This window comes from Miscanthus floridulus, chromosome 5, assembly GCF_019320115.1.
Source record: "Miscanthus floridulus cultivar M001 chromosome 5, ASM1932011v1, whole genome shotgun sequence".
Taxonomy (NCBI): Eukaryota; Viridiplantae; Streptophyta; class Magnoliopsida; order Poales; family Poaceae; genus Miscanthus; species Miscanthus floridulus.
Genome location: NC_089584.1, coordinates 148465515 through 148479911, shown reverse-complemented (window position 1 = coordinate 148479911; position 14397 = coordinate 148465515). Strand labels below are relative to the sequence as shown.

The 14397-nt window shown below is 44.1% G+C and overlaps 1 long non-coding RNA gene across 1 annotated transcript; it reads left to right on the top strand.

Moving 5' to 3' along the window:
• Positions 1-1396: 1396 nt before the first annotated feature.
• LOC136454097 (uncharacterized) lies at positions 1397-2057 on the top strand. The gene is made up of 4 exons (XR_010759119.1): positions 1397-1512; positions 1606-1699; positions 1782-1913; positions 1988-2057. It is a non-coding gene; the product is annotated as an uncharacterized lncRNA (long non-coding RNA).
• Positions 2058-14397: the final 12340 nt, after the last annotated feature.

Sequence of the window (14397 nt, the reverse complement as noted above, 5' to 3'; positions counted from 1 at the left end):
AATTCGTTGGGTCTTGTAAGATGTGTAATCTTATATTTTTTGAAGTCATTTGTAATAGAGAGAATCTTGTCTTCTGAGTTGTCATTCTTTATTCTGCTGATGTCTAGGTTGTCTATGAGATTCCTGAGTTCTTTATGTTGGAATCAGGGTTGTTATGTTCCTTGTGAGGTAACCTCTCGTTGCTTCATGGCTGATGAGTTCTTTTTGCAGTCATATGGTAACTCTACCGTTTTGCTGGATGGATAAGTCTAAAATATGTCCGTTGAACTGTACCGTTGTGTGGATTTGTGCCTTCCGTCATTTTAGCTGTGTCAGTAAATGGACCGTTGCGTTCTCACATCGTGTTTTAATGGGCCTGGTGGGCCATGTTTTTACCGGTGTAAAATCTATTTAAAGGCCTTTGTCCTCCTTTTCTTTGGTACTCTGCCTTTGCCTTAAAAACCCTAGCCTTCGCAACTCCGCCGTCGCCATTGCCGCCACCATCTGAGCGTCGCCGTCCGTGCCTTCTCTTTCCCTAGTGGCTTTTTGCCCCCGTTAGTACATGGGTAGGAAGAAAGCTGCGACTCCTATGAGCAAGTCCCAGGCAACCTTCAGTGGACGAGGAGTCATCCCTCTCCTGTGATCAAGAACCAATAGTTCATGGCCATGAGGGCTGCCCAGAAGTTTTGGCCGGCTCCAACAACGACGGAAGACCAGCTTCGCGAGCTTGTCAGCGATGGCTTGATCCAGAGCAAGGACATTGCTAAATGGAGAGCTCTAGGTGAACACTAGGTCCCTGCTCTAGGTCCTGGTGAGATCATCCTTTTCGTCTCCTTTATCCGTGCTGGACTTTACCTTCCTACTTCCGCCTTCCTTCATCGATTTTTCAATTATTTTGGGGTTTGCTTGAATCATCTTACTCACAATACCGTCCTTCATCTTTCTGTTTTTGTACATCTCTGTGAAGCTTTTCTCGGAATTCCTCCTTCTCTTTCTCTCTTTCGTCACTTCTTTCGTCTGAAGCCTCAACCCCACCGCGAAGACACCAATGTTCTTGGCGGCTGCAGGATATAGTTTCGCCAGAGTCTTAAAAGCAAGTTCTTTGACTATGACCTGGTTGATTCTATGAGGGATTGGCATGCTGACTGGTTCTATGCCGCTAATTTGATTCCTTCTCTCATAGTTCATTCTAGATCTGGTCCATCGGTTAACGACCGGTGGGAAAAGAACTCCCTGACATCGGACGAGCTCTAGACGATCTAGCCATTCCTTGAGCGGATAAGCACTCTGAAGCAGTAGGGCTTGATCAGTTTCAGAATCGTCTCGAGTTTTCTTCGTCGTCGTGTTCAGCCTCTAAAGGAGCGAGAGAACTTTGGCTTCGAGTACTCTAGGGCTGAGGATCCTTCATGCATGGTCCCTGCCCTTGAGTTGACTGGCGAGGAGGTACTCGAGCGCCTTCAGAAGATGCTGAAAGGAGCAAGCATTGTCCCGCTTACCGTCTCCGAGTACCGTGCAAAGAAACCGCCTCTAGCTGTAAGTTGTTTTTCTCTTTGCATGGGTACTTTTTGTATTTCTTTTTTGTTGTATCTATTTTCGCTTAATCTTTCTTGTCTTATTTTTTCATAGGGATTGGGGTGTAACTTCGTTGACCCGATTCCCCTTCATGACCTCCCTACCATTGTGGGGGCTGATGGTAGTCTTGCTGGGGCTTCTTTAACCAGTAAGTCGCAAACTGCCATAATGCTTCCTTGGTGTTTCTTCCGTGAACCCTGATGTATATGTAGAGTACGTTCCTCGTTTAGTTCCCCGAGCTGCTCGTAGTGTCAGCAAGAGGGGGCGAGTGGCTGGTTCTTCTTCTGGTGTGCCCGTTACCAAGAAAGCCCGCCAGTCGAGTACTTCTCTAGGTACTCAAGTTATAGCTAGCATGCTCTTAGGTGAGCACATTAATACGCTCTGTCCTTCTGTTTCTTGTTTTCATCTTTGGCCGATTACTTTTGTCTTTTTTCAGCTAGTGCTATGGTGGCCTTGGTTGAGACTGAGGAAGAAGAGGATGATGATGCACCCCTTATCATGCGACGGTGAGTTGTTTTCTTATTTTCCTGTACTTGAAACCTTCTTTTTGTTTTGACATTGGTCTTGATCTCTTTGTAGTAAGCGGTTGTCGGGTACCAATTCTTCTGAGGCTCCTGCACCAGGTTCTTCCATAGCTCCGGCACCAAGTTCTTCCTGTGGCTCCGGTACCGGCTACGCCGCTCCTGTCGTTGAGTGGTGGGGACGTTTTTGCTACCAGTGGTTCCCCCAGCGAGGTCTTCTTTTGGTTTAATGAGGAAGAAGATAGCTAAGTGAGTGAATTCTAGTTTTATTTCTCTGCTTCTGTTCTTTTTTTTCTTTTTTCTGATGGGTTTCCTTGTCGTCTTTTAGGCCTTCATCTTCCTCGAGCCTCCAGTCGACTTCTTGTCAAACCTCTAGTGCGCCCTTGCGTACTGAGTCTCAGGACTTGGAATGCTATGGGTGCCAAGGTAGCTGTGAGGGGGGTAGAGTCTATAGCTGCTGATTTGCCTAGCTCCTGAAGTGACCAGTGGCCATGGCGGTGGGTCCATCTGAGGGATTGGCCTTGGCTTCCTAGGAGATTGCTCTGGTCGTGCCTTCTTCGCCTCGGCCGGCTTCTCCTTCTCCTTCTCTTGTCTCTGGTGGTCCGCCTTTTGCCGATGACCTGGTGCAGCAGTTTGATGCCACTCATCGGCTATCGAAGCTAACTGCCACCTGGGGAAGATTATCGACCATTGCGACTTCTTTTGGGGACAAGCTCCAAGTAAGTTTTTCTGCCGTTCCTTCTTTGGATGTTCGTTTTTCTTCTGTCCTTATGTCTTGTTTTTCTTTGTCTCTTTTTGCTCAGTCCTTTTCTCATGATTATACTGGCTTCTTTTTCTCGTCTGAAAACGAGAAAAAGTTGTCTTCTGAGGTGAGCGCCCTGAAGGCCGATCTTGACCTCCTCCAGGCCGAGCTGGAGACTAAGCGCCAAACGCACCAAAAGGAGGAGAAGGCTCTTCGTGCCCAGGTGGTAGAGGCGGAGAAGTAGAAGGATGCTGCGGTGGAGTCCATGAAAGATGAGTGCAAAGGTATTGCGGGTTCTGTTTGTTTTTTTTGTATTCTGACTTCCTTTTTTGCTGACTTGTTTTTGTTGCTTCGCCTAGCTCTCAGAGTTGAAAAGCAGAAGCTCTCGGAGGGTATCGAAGAGATGAAGACACTCGTCCGCACTAACCACAACAAAGCTAAGGAGGTAATTACTCGAGCTGAAGAAGAACTCGCGCTTGCTAAGTTCATTAGGCGTGGAGCTGATAGGGATCTTATGCAGGCCCAAAAGACTATTCAAGACTTGACTGGTAGGTTGGCAATGGCTACCGATAACTGGAATGCTTTGTGGAAGTCTTTTCAGTCGGTAGCTGACCTTCTCCGGACTCCAGCAGATGACGGCCAATCTTAGGCTCAATTTATTCCCTAAGTGCCGACTTGTTTCTAGGGGTTCATGAAGAGGTGTGCCCTATCTGTGTACCAGGAACGTCCTTGCCCAGGTTCAGGTTCTTTCTTCGGACTTTCCTTTGTCCAAGGTCGCCGATGAAGTCGAGAGCCAGGAGTATCTTGATGCTGTTGAGAGGTTAGAGCTCGAGGTCAATGACTTAGCTAGGAAGATTGTAGATAATCTCAATATTGATGTTTCCACTCCTGATGACAATGCTTGAATGTAATCGACCTTTGCACTCTGGCTTTTATAACAGAATACTTATACTCTTTCTTGAATGAAGATCCTTTATCTTTGTTGATGTCTTCTTTGTCTGGATGTCTAATCCTTGCTTACTCTTTAAATGTGTTGTCCAATTGGTCAGAATTTTCTTCGGGTAGCTATCTGTTCTGATTCTCATTTGCGTTGTATAAACCACTTGTATGTAGATCGTTGTATTTGACAAATTTTCTTGACTTGCCGAGTACTTGTCTGGCTTTCATCTGTGCCGTGTGAAACAACTCGGCTTATGTAGATTGATGTCTTGACAAACTTCCTTGACTTGTCGAGTGCTTGTCTAGTTTTCGTCTGTGACTTGTAAACAACTCGGTATAGTCCGTTGTGTCGACAAACTTTGTGTTCTTGTTAGTACTAAAAAGACTTAGGATATCTCCAGCTTCTTCTTCTTGGCTTAGCTCGTAGTGTGGTCAGCATCTGGTCCTATCTCTGGTTGTAAAAGTATCCTAGGACCGGCAAGCCCCCGAGCACTTCATGGTAGAACTCTAGGAAGCCTTGTCTTGTTTTCTCCAAGTCTTGTTAAGCAGGAACAAGCGTTGTCCGAGTGCTTTCTTGAGCAAAACCAGTGTAGCGCTTCTTGGGATCTTCTGAGTGTAGCCCTCGAGCCTCTTGCTATTTGGAACAAGGAGCTAGAGGATCTTGTCTTGAAATTGCTCTAATTTATGTTCAAGCTTATTTTCATTCGTTTTTCTTTTTGGTTCAGGTGTTAGCTTATTAGCTACCCTCATCGGTGGGCTCAAGCATGTTTTTAGCTATTTTGCTCTCGGCCAGTATGCTCAGGTGTCTTTTCAGCCATTTTACTTTGTGGTCGGGTGTTAGCTTATTAGCTACCCTCATCGGCGGGCTCAAGCATGTTTTCAGCTATTTTGCTCTCGGCCGGTATGCTCAGGCGTCTTTTCAGCCATTTTGCTTTTTATTCGGATGTTAGCTTATTAGCTACCCTCAGTCAGGCGGGCTCAAGCATGTTTTCAGCTATTTTGCTCTCGGCCGGTATGCTTAGGCGTCTTTTCAGTCCATTTTGCTTTTTGTTCGGATGTTAGCTTATTAGCTACCCTCATTGGTGGGCTTAAGCATGTTTTCAGCTATTTTGCTCTCGGCCGGTATGCTTAGGCATCTTTTCAGCTATTTTGCTTTTTGTTCAGGTGTTAGCTTATTAGCTACCCTCATCGGTAGGCTCAAGCATCTTTTTAGCTCTTTTACTCTCGACCGGTATGCTTAGGCATGTTTCATCCATTTTGCTTAGTGAAGACAACTTCGGAGAAAGTCATAACAAGACATATGTTTTGTGGAAAGACCATCTTTATTGATCAGTGAATCGTTGATAAGCCATAATAATACATATGTTGTTGATGAGCACTATCTTTGTTGATCATGATCGTTGATCTCTTGTAACTTGTATACATATTTTCCCTTGAGTTATTTTCATGCGTAGAATCTTCATAGCTGACTGATGTGCCATGTATTGTTGACTTCTTTTCCGTCTTTAGTTATTAGCTTGTGTGTGCCTGGTCCGGTGACTTTTGTGATGATAAAAGGACTTTCCCATGGACTGAGTAGTTTATGGCGTCCGTCGATTTTTTGTATTCTTCTTAGTACTAGGTCTCCGACTTGTAATGATCGAGACTGGGTATTCTTGTTGTAGTGGCGTCTTAGTCCTTGGAGGTATCTTGCTGATTGGAGGGTAGCATTTACTCTAACTTCTTCTGTACTGTCGAGTTCTAATCTTCTGGTGTGTTCTACTTTTCCTTCGTCGTATTGTTCTATCCTTGGTGACGTCTAGATCAAGTCTGTGGGTAGTACTGCTTCTGATCCATACACCAGAAAGAAAGGTGAGTATCTGGTGGCTCTGCTTATTTGATTCCGTAGCCCCCATACAACCTTGGGTAATTCTTCAATCCATTTTGATCCATAGTCTATTAGTTCTTTATACAATCTTGGTTTTAATCCAGCTAGTATGAGTCCGTTTGCCCTTTCGACCTATCTGTTGGCCTCTAGATGTGTGACTAATGCGTAATCTATTCTGAAGCCGCGGTCTTGTGCCCAACTTTGGAATTCTGTGGCTATGAAGGGAGAACCCAAATCAGTGATGATTCAATTGGACATGCCGAAGCGGTGTATAATGTCTTAGATGAACTCGACTGCTTTGGCTACGCTGTATTTTACGAGTGGTTTGAATTCAATCCACTTGGTGAACTTGTCAATTGCTACGAAGATGTACTCGAAGCCGCCTTTTGCTTTTTTGAGGGGTCCTACTTGATCCAGCCCCCAGCAAGAGAAAGGCCAAGCAGGTGGGATGCAGATGAGGTTGTGAGCTGGCACGTGAGCCTGTCTTACAAACATTTGACAACCTTTGCATCTTCTGACGAGTTCTTCTATGTCTTTCAAAGTGGTTGGCCAGTAGTAACCGGTGCGGAATGCTTTTTCGATTAGTGTTCTTGAAGTGGCATGATTTCCACAGCAACCTGAGTGTATTTCGTCTAGGATCTCTTTGCCCTCTTCAAATGAGACGCATTTTAGGAATACTCCTAATGATGCAACTCTTCTGTAGAGCTTGTCTCCTACTAGGACATAGTTTTTGCTTCTGCGAACAACTCGGGTAGCTTCTTCTTTTTCCGCTGACAGCTTATTTTCTTTGATGTAATCAATAAAAATCTAGGTCCATGAAGTGGTGATTACCAAGATCTGGGTGTCTTTGGTTGAGATTTTAGGGGTTATCTCATCGGGTTGTTTGATAGAAGGAACTGATAACTCCTCTATGAATACACTGGGTGGGACCTTTGCCCTGTCCGATCCAAGCTTAGTGAGGATGTCTACCGCAATATTAGAATCGCGCAGGACGTGTAGAATTTCTAATCCTTGAAAATGTTTTTCGAGCTTTCGTATTTCAGCGCAGTAAGCGCCCATGTTTTATTTGGTGCAGTCCCAATCTTTGTTAACTTGATTGATTACTACTGCTGAATCTCCATAAATGAGTAAACATTTGATTCTGAGGGTAATTGCCACTCATAGCCCGTGGATGACGGCTTCCTATTCTGCCTCATTGTTTGTAGCTTGCCATAATATCTGAAGGACGTACTTGAGTTGCTTTTTGTCTAGAGAAATTAGGAGGACGCCTGCACCGGCTCCGCCTAGCTTGAGTGATCCATTAAAGTACATCTTCCAATGATCAAGGATGATACTTGACACAAAATCGGCCAGGGCTTGAGATTTAATTGCCTTCCGTGGGGTGAAATCGATATTAAGAGCGTCAAGTTCAACTGCCTACTTAGATATGCGCCCTGTTGTATCTCTGTTGTGTAGGATGTCTCCGAATGGGAAATCTATCACCACGGTAATCCTGTGGCTTTTAAAATAGTGGTGAAGCTTGCGTGAAGTGATTAGGAGGGCGTAGAGTGGTTTTTGCACATGCGGGTATCGGATTTTTGATTCTGATAGAACTTCACTGATGTAGTATACGGAGCGTTATACTTTATATATACGCTCTTTTTCTTCTCTTTCCACGACAATCGCTATGTTGATCACAGTAGAAGTTGCCGCAATGTACATCATCATGTCTTCGTATTTCTTTGGAGGTGTGAGAATGGATGAGGATGTGAGGTATGCCTTGAGCTTCTTGAAAGCTTCGTTGGCTTCTTCTATCCACTCGAACTTGTCTATCTTCTTCAGCAATTTAAAGAAAGATAACCATTTTTCGTCCAGTCTTGATATGAAATGATTGAGGGCCGCCATGCAGCCTGTTAGTTTCTGCACATCTTTGACACTTCGAGGAGGGCCCATCTCTGTTATGGCTTGAATCTGCTTGGCGCTTGCTTTGATTCCGCGATGACTGACCAGGAATCTAAGTAGTTGTCCTGAAGGAACTCCGAATACACATTTGTTTGGATTCAATTTCCACCTCCATCTTTTGAGGTTTTCGAAGGTTTGCTTTAGGTCTTTAATTAGTGCATCCGGGTTCTTTGTCTTTACCACTATGTCATCCACGTATGCTTCTATGTTTTTGTCGATCTGATCACCAAGGCATGTTTGAATAGCTCTTTGGTAGGTGGCTCCAGCATTCTTAAGTCCAAACGACATGGTCTTGTAGCAGTAGGCACCGAACGGAGTGATAAAAGATGTCTTGCTCTGGTCTTGTTCTTTTAATGCAATCTAGTGATATCCTGAATAGCAATCAAGAAAGGATAATAGGGCGGATCCTACCATTGAGTCAACTATCTGATCAATGCGTGGTAGCCCAAATGGATCTTTCGGGTAGTGTTTGTTGAGATCTATGTAGTCTACGCACATGCGCCACTCGTCTGTATTCTTTTTTTGTACTAGAACTGGGTTTGCTAGCCAATCTGGATGAAGGATCTCTCTGATGAACCCGGCTATCAATAGCTTCATGATTTCTTTTTTAATTGCTGCTTTCTTATCGGGTGAGAATCATCGTAGCCGTTGCTTTACGAGCTTGGAGCCTTCATTGATATCAATTCTGTGCTCAGCCAACTCTCTTGGGACACCTGGCATGTCAGCTGGCTTCCAAGCGAAGATATCTTTGTTGTCCTATAGAAAGTTGGTGAGCGCGAGTTCCTATTTTGTCGAGAGGTGGGCGCTGATGGTTGCTATTTTGGAGGGATCGCCAGTGCCCAGGTCGATTTGCTTGACGTCGGCTTTTTTTGGTGGTGCGAGGATGCTAGGCTTTTTAGCCGGTATCTCTAATTCTTCTTGGCTTATTTCTGCGGCAATAGTGGCTATTTCTTTTCTACCATTGTCGGCTTGTGCTTTTGCTGCAATTTGGATTGCCTGAACATCACAGTCAAATGCATGCTTCAAATCACTCCGAAGAGAAAGAACACCGTTAGGCCCTGGCATCTTAAGCAATAGGTACGGATAATGCGATATTGCCATGAATTTTGCTAGTGCTGGACGCCCAAGGATTGCATGATATAATGAATCGAAGTCCGTGACTTCAAACTTGATGAACTCTGTATGGTAGTTCGAGGGAGTCCCAAAAGTAACCGGTAGAGTGATTTGTCCAAGTGGCATTGCTGCCTTGCCGGGTACTATGCCATAAAAAGGCGTGCTTGTTGGTGTGATCATCCAGGTGAGTTGTAGTCCCATCTTCCTTAGAGTTTCTAAAAAAATGATGTTGAGTTCGGCTTCTCCGTCGATTAGTACTTTCGTAACAGTCATACCGGCAATGATTGGATCTAGAACCAGTGGGTAATGGCCTGTGTTTCCTACGTTGGTCTATTGGTCTTCTCTTGAAAATTGGATTGGATACTCTGACCAATTGAGATATCTTGGTGTAGCAGGTTCTGCTGCCATGATGGTTCGTAATGCTAGCTCTTCTTGATGTTTGCTTCTGGAATCTGGAACCCCAGCAAAGATTACTGCCACTGTCCCCCTGGATTTTTGGAATCTCTTGTCTTCATGGTTGTCTCCTTCTTTTTTCTGATTGTCTTCTTTATTGTTCCCTTTACTATCTTTTCTAGTGTATCTTTCGTTGAAGGTGTACCAATTTCCGATGGTGTGCTTTCCATTGGGGTGCAAGGGGCAACGTATGTTCTCAATGTCGTCATATCTTCTAGGCTTGGTAAATTTCTTTAATTTGTCAGCCATTGCTACTGTGTTGTCTGGTTCATGTTTTCTTTCATGTTGTCTATTGTTTCGATGATTTTGTCTATCCGAGTTGTCTCTGTTGTTTCTATCCAAGAATCTTTCTCGTGTCTTTTCCTCTGCGGTAATCATCTTTTCCACTGTTCGTCTAAATTCTTCATTATTTCTTTGGTTTTCTTTGTAGAAATCTTGAAATTGCCACCTAGCCATGATTCCGTGAGAAAAAGCTTCGATTACTTCTCGTTGTGTAATGTCATGTACTTGAGCTCGTAGTTCGCCAAATCGTCGATAGTAATTTCTAAGACTTTCACCTTCTTTCTGCTTGAGTCCTTTTAACTCTGCGTGGGTGATTGAGTGTGTAATGATACCCATGAAATTTTCACAGAAAACTCTTTGCAAGTCCTCCCAATTTCTGATTGATCCTGGATTCAATTTGTCAAACCATTGTAGTGGCATGGTTTCTAAGGCCATGGGAAAGAACAAGGTCTTGATGTCATCGTCTTTTCTGACCAATTCAATCGATTGCGAGTAAATCCTGAGCCATTGCTTTGGTTCAGTCTTGCCGTCATACTTGAAGTGGTTGGATGGCTTGAACTTATGAGGCAGACGTATTGAAGCAAGTCTGTTTACAAAATAGGGGAATCTATCGTGTGTTCCGGCTTCTGTGTATTCTGATTCGGTGCCCCCTTCTTGCTAACTGTTATCTTGGTGAGAGTAGTTTTGCGTGGCTGTCCGAGTAGGTGCTTTGCTTCTGGCCTTTCTTGGTTGTTCGACTCGGTCGTTTTGACTATGATTTCTTCGACTTTTTCTGTTGTGACTTCCACTTGATCCAAGTTTTTCGAAAGCGGACTTCCTTTAATTTTGATCTTCCTATTCATGAGATGTTGCCCTTCCGTCGTGTGTCCTAAGGACTGTTGATCGGAGGAAGTCTCGGAGCTGTTCCTGTTTTCAATTGGGATATGAAGTCGCCCTGAGTTCTTTTAGTGCTTCTCGGATCTTATCATAGGGTGTATTCGCTGCTCGTCCTTCTTCGACCTCTTGCTCTAATTTTCTTCTATTGTACTCGGCTAGGTCTGACTCATATTTGATCCAAGTGTCCTTTCGCTGCTTAGCACGGCGTTGACGTCCTTGTTTCAATTTATTCTTTCTCTCTCTGGCTTGCCTCTGACTCTCAGTCTCACCATCGTGCCCCTAGATAAATGGTGATATGTTGGATTCGGATTCATCTAAAGACCTGACGTCGGGTGCTTCTAAGGGACCAATGGTGATCGAGGACGGCGAATCATGAATACTTCTCTAGCATGAGTTGTTCTGTCATCGTCTGTGGTTTCTGTTCTGCCAGAGTTGTTGATAACTTCAGTAGAGGCTTCAAGGTCACAGATCGAGTCTCCTTCTTGGTAGGGTAGAGCTATTGTTGTCACGTTGTCGACTAGTTGGGTGCCGCTATCCTTAGGAACGGAACCCGGCCAGTGGATGATGCAGTCCTGAGATGTTATAGTTAAAACGAGACATTCCTAGGCTTCTTTCAGTGGCATTCTAAGCACCGGATTGGTGGATCCTTCGGTCCGTGTCTAATAAGACGTTGCCATGTTGTGGAGTCTGAATGAAAGAGGACCTGACTTCTTTAAAGTACTCTGAGTGTACTCCGAGTAGTGTTCTTGATAGGTTGACGTCGTGTTCCGGAGCTTTGTCAGAAAAGGACTCGGTTTTCCGAAAGAACTCGGATAAGACTCCGTCTTGGAAGCGGAACCTAAGTTTGAATCGGATGCGTGAAGTCACGAAATCTAAGTCGGATTAGATATCACGAGCTACGCGAATCTTCTGGCAAGCTGATCTGTCATTGTCGCCGAAATGAAAAAGTCCTGATGATGATCTGAATCTTCGAGGAGACAGTTTTGGAGCTTGCCATCGTCGCCTGCCTCGCAGATCCATGAACCGAAGATGAAGGTTGATCCCTTTGAGAAGATCATGTTGTCGAGGTCATCGAGCTCTCGGGTGCAAAGTCGCCGAAAGCCCCTACCTGGCGCGCCAGCTGTCGATGTTTGACCATGATAGCCTGCCACGGGGTCCCTGGGGCAGTATGTTCGGGCTTCAGCATATGCAGAACTCGACGGTTAACGCAAGAGGCAGTTGATTTATCCTGGTTTGGACCCTCGATCTTTGATCGAGTAATAGCTCTACGTCCAGTCGGCGTTAGCCTTTGCGTTGGATTGATTGTAAAGTGTCGTGTTGTACAAATTATTGTCTCTACCCTCTCCCGATCCAAGTAGCTCTGCCCTCTTTTATATAGTCAGGAGGCCAGAGTCCTAGTCGGTTTATAATGAGAGTTTCTAGTAGGATTGCAGAGTAATACTACTACTAAAATTATAGGGAAAGAATCCTAGTTAGACTAGTTCTCCCTTCCGTGCAAGGTATCCCGTGGGTCCTACACCGACAGTAGCCAAACTTGAAGCAACTAGTTATTAGTCAACCTAGCTAATATGGACTAAGCCCCAACTAATAACTAGTTGTAGCCAATCTTAATAGGCTCTCAAAAAGTTAAAGAAGCTAGAACTAAAACTCGACAAAAAGCCTCGGCAAAGAAAAACATTTGAGACAGAACCTAACCAAACCAAACACTGTTGATTTCACGTTGTGACTATCATAGCATATGACCTCAGCCTGTTCGTTTGGCTGTGACTTATCGTAAACGATCGTAAATTTCTAGCCGGAACAATATTTTTCTCTCACACAAACCAGACAGCAGTACTTGTTCACAAACCAGCAACGATACGAACCAGCCAACCGAACAGGCTGAGGGTTTCTTTAACAAATGGTTTCACCTAATAAGTCAGACAAACAAACAAAAAACAAATTTAAGTTGCTTCACCTTTCTAGTAAAAAAACAGATTATTAGCTATGCTGCTTCTTTGTAGAACCATTTTATTATGAGCTTGAGCTTGCCAGGATTTCATCCGGAAAGCTAGAGAAATTGGAGTTGATGTCACTCGAGAAGTCGAACCTATGTGCCTTATAAAAAAAACAATAATCCATATACTCCTTCTATCTCAAAATAAGAGTAGTTCTCGCTTCCTAAAAAGTCAAATGTTATTAACTTTAATCAAATATATATAAGAAAAATATTAATATCATAATGACACTTATTTAGGGATGGAAAATATATACTGTATATACGTTTATTTCTAGGACAGTCGGACTAGTACTAGACTACTAGTGAGTCCAGTGAGAATGAGAATCAAATCGCATCTCTGCTCCGGGCGTTTTTGTTAAATCATATATCATCCTTTATATAATCTAATCACGTGATAACATTTGGCGTCTTCGTATCCATCCATAAATTTTTATGTTATGGCCATGTTCGCTGGTCTGAAATTTGGCTGAAACTGGCTGAAAAACACTGTTCTGGCTGAATTGTTGTGAGAGAAAAACACTGTTCCGGCTGAAAAAAGAAGCCGAACCAGCCGAATATGGGGTAAGCCGAACAGGGTCTATGTTATGTGATGAGATCATGACAATAATATAACATACAGTACAGAGTACTTGTCTATCTAGTCTAGTAGGATGGGAGCCCTTTTCGAGCGGCACCGCTGGCCCGGAGTGAACTAAGGAGTACTTTGTTGGCCGAGACGATGGCTCTGTTTACTTGAATTTATCAGCCATACTATTTTCAGTAAAATAATAGTATTTTTTCGTAATAAATCAATATCAGTATCAGTATCAGCATCAGCCGTTTTTCAGCTAGCCGAACAGGACCAATAGTAGAGAGACGTACACAAGAGTGAGAGGGCGAGGTCGATGCTTTAAACTATTAATTTTAGGTCATATTCGGTTGCACATCAATCTATATACGTTGATATGATAGGCATTGGAGCGGATTGATATGCAGGGGAACAAAATTTTAGTTACATTCTAAATCATTTTTTATAGTCTCTAAGAGCATCTTCAACACTTGGTAAAACATGCACAATCTTGGTTCTTTTAGCGGGATGAGTAAAAACCTTATTCCATCAATTGTCAATCTGTTCGTGCTCAGAAAAAAAAAATAGAGACATCTATCCACAGAGATACGAAGACAACCATTGTTCTCTATCGAGGGACAACTATTTTTTTCTTTGACACTCTATTGCCCAATCACTATCACCAGCTAGAGGTTTGCCGGGATTTAATCTCAGACCATTATATAAGAATGCTGAGAAGTAGAGAAGATAATGGAGATTCTGATTTATATGTTTTTGGCTCTGAGTTCGGGTATCGGGATGGCCAATAACAGTCAGCCATAGACGCAGGAGCAACCGTCGATAACGTCCGGGAGGTTCACTGCAACGGATCGCCGACCACTATTTACTAGATCTGAGAAAAACAGAAGTCGTAGAGTTAGGAATGAAGATTTCGTTTTGAAGGTTCTAGGGGTGAGTTGGGTGGTGGAATAGGCTGTTGACAATGATATCGCGGTGGCACGGGCTGTGTGATCAAAACCTTCAAGTGGGTCTGCTTTTTTATTTTCTTTTTAAGTAAATTGTTGATGATGGTTTTTTTAAATTTCCAATATTTGTTTAGAAAGATTGACCGACGGAGATACTCTAAGAAAAAATAGACAACGTTTTATTAATTTCTCCGTAAAATATGGAATACGGCATGATGGTACATGAGACGATCCTTTGTTTTTATCGGTAATGCTCCAGTTCGGTCGTCCGTCCGCACGAACCCTGCCCGAGTTGCCCGCTCTGTGACGAATCCTGCCCGCACCACGCCCCGCAGTCTCTCGCCCGCTTCGGAACGGACCATGTTGTCTCCATTCTTCAAAAAAGAAACTCACCGCTGCGAGCGCCATGGCATCCTCTCAAGTGTGTCGTAGCCTCTCCTCCTCCCCTTTCCTCCATGGATCCAGCGGCACCCCTCCTCCACTGTGCGTCTTCCCACAAATCCGGTAGCCTTCCACGGCGTCCCCTCCTCCCACTCCATGGCGGCCGCGACCCTCCCCGCGTTCCACCGGATCTGGCCAGTGGGCTTAAGCAAACCATTGG